The following is a 6,230-nucleotide window of genomic DNA, read 5'->3' on the forward strand; positions in this document are numbered from 1 at the left end:
CTACGTGAGAGGGAGAAAGCTTATTCTTCACGGGAGTGTTCAGTCAAGTCTTCACAACTCTTTAGTTTTAAGTAATGTGGACATCTTTAAATCAGCCATCATGGATAAAGTGGATAGGGAATGCTGATATTGACAAACTAAATAAACTCCTCTCCTAGAACTGGTAGTGCTGTGTGGTCAAGATGATCTATTGTACACCGTATAACTGATTTGAGAGATGGATGCTGCTAAAGATTTGAGAGATTAGGGTACAATTGAGAAAGCAGAGGGGAATACAGGGGATCACATTTTGAAGACAGAATGAACAAATGCATACATCTCCTGAGTATTTACCCTGTATCTCACACTGTGATGGTAAATGCTATTTGTTTGGCAGCCCTGCTGGTTCTCTCTCTTTGTTTTATAGGTAAAATCTTGGCAAGAAGAGAATGCATAGTGGTTAAGGGGGGGGGTATTCTTTTTTCGAGTACACTAAGGAGGACATATTGCTAGCTTTATCCTGAGTATTGTTGAGAGACAATGAACTTGCTTGTAATTTAGAATAGAGTCTTTCATTTGATTTTTGTTAACTGTGGGCAGCTACATTATGTTAGGTGTTTGCCACCTTGGAAAGCCATCTTTTTTCCACTTAGGTTGTGCTTTCTGTTTCCTTCCATATGGAATATAAGTCAAGGCAGAATGGATTTTGAGCATTCCTGAACAAATTTTTGAATATGACATATGGGAAAATTATTTTAAATCATGTAGGTTGTTCCAGTTTTTTAATCCCTGTTTTTATTTGAGCCTGATTCACCTCATTACACATAAGAAAAAGTGATTTGAGGAGTTATTAAATATTGAGTTGGCCAAAAAGTCCATTATATTTTTTCTGTACTATGGCTCTAGTAGTGTTTAGTTGTCTTTAACATCATTCGAAACAATTTTGTTAGATTATATTGTGACAGCTGTCATATCAGCATGCATTAAAAAAACACCAAAATTGGTGAATTTTTGTGCAGCCATTTTAATTTTGAAGATGGAAGAAGATATACAACATTTTCAGCATATTATGCTTTATTATTTCAAGAAAGGTAAAAATGCAACCAAAACACAAAAAAAGATTTGTGCAGTATATGGGGAAGGTGCTGTGTTTGATCAAATGTGTCAAAGGTGGTTTGTTAAGTTTCTTCGTACTCTTGATATTTTGGCCAAATAATTCTTTGCTATGGGGTTGTCTTACACATTGGAAGATGTTTAGCAGCATCATTGACCTCTACCCACTAGAAGCCAATAATGGGAGGTAGCCCACATACTCAAAATATCTGAATCAATAAAGTTATTTGTGAAAATGAAAAATGAGTCTTTTAATTTATGGAAAAAAACTAAATGGACTTTTTTTTTCCCAACCCAACAGGTTATAAAGCTCTATTGTGTTAATCAATATAATCTAACTCTGTGGAAATTTCATTCCAAGTTCTCCTTTTCTATGCTCCATAGGTAGTAGAATAAAATTTTTTTCATTTTTTAAAATTACATTTTGCTCAGTTTTTCCATATTTTGAATGTAAAGCATAAAGTATGTGTCGTATAGTTTCTATTTGTAAAAAGGTTAAAGTAATATATATATTTATTTATATGATTATCAATAATTATTTTGTAAGATATTTCTGAATATCTGGTTCAAATTTTAAAAAGAAAACTTAAGAGACATTGATAGAAAAATCACAAAATAAGTGGGAATCTTACTACTGAACCTTTAATTTGTGGATTGTTATTGGCTGAACTGTGTTCCCTCAAAACCCACATGTTAGTTATAACATCCAGTACCTCAGAATTACAACTTTATCTAGAGATACAGCCTTCAAAAAGGTGGTGAAATTAACATGAGACCCTTAAGGAGGGCCCTAATAGAGTCTGACTGGTATCCTTATAAGAAGATGAAATTTGGATGCACAGAGACACCAGGGAGGTATGCACACAGAGGGAAGACAACGTGAAGACACAGTGAGAAGGTGGCCACCTGCAAGCCAAGTGGGGAGCCCTCAGGAGAAACAAAACCTGCTGACTGACACCTTGATCTTGAACTTCCAGCCTCCAGAACTATGAGCAAATAAATTTTCTGTGGCATTTTGTTATGGCAGTCTTAGCAAAGTAATATAAACTTCCACAAAATCCAGGTTATTTCCTTAAGAGTTTATTGAGGTCAGGAATAAGATGGATTCATCTGTGCTTCCTTATCATCTAACCCAGTCTGGCCCAGAGGAGGTGCTTGGGAAGTGTTTGCTAAATTGAACTGAATAAACACAAACTATGTTTTGATCACGGCAGTGGTGGAGCAGCTGGCTGCCAGCCTGTCCCTTCCGCTTCCACCTGAAGTTTCCAGGCTGTCGTTTGTCTAGCTCTTCCTAAATGGAATGGCTGTTTTTGTTCTTTCTGATTATAAAGGCAGATGTAAAAAAATACACACACATGCACACACACACACAAATGTGTGTTCATAGTAAAAATAATGTATTAGTGCATTAAAGTATGAAAAAGAGAGTAAAACCCAAAATCCCACCACCAAACGTAACTACTGTCCAGATTTTGGGTTTTTTTGGGAAGGGAGGAGGTTCATATCAATATTATTATTAATTTACCTCCCTCTGACAAATAAATGACCTGTATTATATAGCATTCATTGTTTACATCACTTTTTATCCCTCTCCCCCTCATTACTTCATTCCAACCCCAGACTGTTAGGGTTTCTTTAATACCCAGCCTCCCCCCACCCCCTTCCCCAAGACCTGTCACTGGAGCTCAGCCTGGACTGTTCTTCCTTCTCCTCCTTTCAGGCTTAGCTTCTTTCCTTGCCGTAGTTTGCCACTTAAAGATGACTTCCACGGAGAGAATTTTTTGAACATTGAATCTGAAATGTGTCTCCCTTTACTTTTTTCTTTGATTTCAGTCTTCTTTCCCCCCCCTTCTTAGAACTTCTTTGACTTGAAAATATCAACATTTTACTTGTTAATGGCTTTTCTTGCTTATTATCTGTGTCCTCTTCTAGATGCCTGTAGGCTCAACTCCACACAGAGGCTGAGGCAGTCTTAGGACCCACGGACATATATCACCACCAGATGTGGTCTTGTGTCCCCACGGCCAAGGTGCAGTGGCTCTGGAGTGAGTGCTAGGGCTTATCCCATCCCCTTTCCCCCAAGCACCCATTCCGTATGATGAGGTTTCCACTTCGCGTTTGCGTTTGAATTTCAGTTGCCAGCTAGGACTGATGGTTCTTTGACTATGGCCATACCAGCCCCTGTCCCTGAAACTAGACTTGTTCCCAATTACATCCCCAGCCATTAGCTGGGGTTCTGCCTCTAATCCGACAGAGTCCTTCTCTGCTTGTCCTTCTATCCCTTTCTGCCTGTTTCAACCACCTGACAAAACATATTGCCACTCTCTAGAGCTTTCTGCCATCCTTTGCTCGCAGGTATAAAGGACAGCTTACATTGGAAACAAGCTCACCACTGTCCCTTTGGATATGAGGATTTGGACTATTTGCTCTCCAGTTTCATTGGCGCCATCCTATGGAAAGAGGAGTTTGTAGCCAAATAGTTCTGAACTTGAATTCTGGTTCTGATGCTTACTAGCTGTATGACCTTGGTCAAGTTATTGACTTCGCTGAGTCTCAGTTTCACCATCTGTAATGTGGGCATATATAGTAACTACCCGGGAAAGGTGTGAGGATTAGTGATTACCTATGACAACAGCTAAGGAAGAGCCTAGTACTCAAGCTTTCCCACCCTGCCAGCTCTAGCCCCTGTGCTTCTAGCTTCTTGCTGCCCACGATGAAGATTCTGGCCTATGTCCACAGACCTGCATGGGCTGTTTCAGGCTGCTCTTTTTTTCCTGATCTGAGCTGAGCTGACTTCTTTAAATTTCTAAGCTTCTGTTTTCTTTTGGCCCATATCCTTTAAACAAAAACTCTTTTTTTAACTGCCTCTGGTTTACACATCTGAGCTACTTTGATCTATTTCTTTCTAGCAGAAGAGCCATTTGTTCACTTTTGAATGTGAGATGCATGCCATGGTTTTTTCAGAGAACCCTATAATCATCTCTAGAGAAGACACTGGCCTGATCTTCCAGAAATGCCACACAGGGTGGATGGCTTTCATTCTGTTCACATGCAAAAAATGTTCTTATAATAGGGGACATTTCTTGCCCAATTTTAAGGGTATAAGAGTTTTTTATACTGTGAAGGGAATGTAACAGAATGGCCCTTTATGATAAGAATCTTTTTTTGCAATGACTTTTTAAGTACATAATTTTTTCAAGGTTACAATTAGAATTACATGACCGTATGACTTCTCTGGAAGGCATAAAGCTGCTCCCTGGAGCCCAGCCCCCTTCAGACACCTTGGCATGAATAATTTGAAAAATGGCTGGGATCCCATATGTTTCTTCATTCTGCCTAGACAGCGCTGACATTTGGGGATTTTATTCTTAGAGTTTGCCTCTTTGAACATGTTTTGTTCAATTAGTCTACTGAAGCTGAGGTGGCATAAACTGTTTTTTTAAAGTAGCGGTACCATATTCAGAATAGGATGTTTGAGACACAACAGATGGGCTTGTGATCAAGCTAGATGACCATTTATCAAATTTAGAGTCAATTTAAGTGAATCCACAGCATCTAACCCAGTTTCTTAAAAAGTAAATGCTCAGGAAATCCTGGTTAAAAGAAAGAATGAATAATAAACAGTTAATGACAAACTCTGCTGATGTCTTGGGGAAAGGAAAACATTTAAATGAGTTAGAGATTATTTAATTTTAGAATGTCAGATATACTACGGAGTAAACTGTTGCTAATTTTATTTCCTGAGATTAAAAGGTCAGATCAGCTTTGCATGATAGAGGCTACTATTTACTGAGTATCTACTGTTACGGATGTTTCTTGCTTTTGTCCAGCATCTCTATTCCTTTTGGAGAACCGCACCTGTCTCGGTAGTCAGTGAGATTATCAAATATGCTGGTGCCAAGCACATGCCCCAGGCTGAGTCAGTTCATATACTACATTCTCTTTGCAGTTGATCTTGGTGCGGTCATAGACATGTAGACACATGACATAGGTAGACCTCACCAGGATCTTCCTCTGGATTGAGAGTTAGCTATTATGAAGAGATTTCTATTTGCACTGGGATTGTTAAACTCAGAACTGGTGAATCTGGGAATTAGCATGTGGATAAATATTTAATTGCTGACTCTGACTTTCAAGAAAAAATGCATCACATTTATACACACGCAAACATATTTAAATTTATTATAATTTCTACTCACAAACGATGTGTAGCACATAATTATCAAGTAATATTAAAATATTCAGCATTCTTTATTGTAAATTCCATTGATTCTCACAGGATACTTTCACTGATTTGTGCCTGACTCTTGAGTTTGTGGCCAACCTATGGTTGTCATTGATGATAATGCAGATCCAACATGAACATTGGTTGCTATTTTCATTTATCTTAATGATAAGAATGAAACAATGAAGATGTATGCTAGAATTTACACACTTGCCAATGATTTGAGTAACTTGTTGAATTGAAGAGTAGTTTTTGAAAACTGGTTGGCTATTTCCTCAAATATTTTGTTGTTATGTGCAGTATGATAACTATACTCATGGACACTTTCAAGTTTAATCTGCATTATGTATAATTTGCATTTTCCTGATCACTTTCTTAAGTCAAGATAATTGAGAAAACAATAAATCCAACACTGATTTGTAGCCTTAGTCTATTTCCATGGCTCACTTCCAGTTTCCAGTGTGACATTACTGAACACGGGGCTGGGAATGGCTGTGCAGTGAGCAGCACACCACCATAGAGAATGTACGTCACACAAACAGAATAGGCATAAATAAGCCCAAGAGCATAAATAATAGTAAAATGTAGTAACAGAATTAGGAAATGGTAAGTGTTGAGTATTGGTTGCCTTTATTTTTAATGCAATTTATTTAATTGCTAATTAATATAATTTAATTATTAGTAACTATGTTTAACAGTCTACTCACAAGATCTCTGAAAATCTAAAAGCTGACTCTCACAAGCTATTTCCAGCATACCACTAAGCATGAAGCTGTTTTTGGGTAGACATTTTCCCTACCAGGTGGAGAGGGGGACTGCCTGCCCAACAAAGGCTGCTCCCCAGGCAAAGCACTGCTGAGAGAGACCAACAGAAGGGATCATGCCCAGGGGTTATCTCAATTTTCTTTTTTGC

This window comes from Pteronotus mesoamericanus, unplaced genomic scaffold (assembly GCF_021234165.1).
Source record: "Pteronotus mesoamericanus isolate MK-2021 breed Mesoamerican mustached bat unplaced genomic scaffold, CSHL_Meso_final contig_182, whole genome shotgun sequence".
NCBI lineage: Eukaryota > Metazoa > Chordata > Mammalia > Chiroptera > Mormoopidae > Pteronotus > Pteronotus mesoamericanus.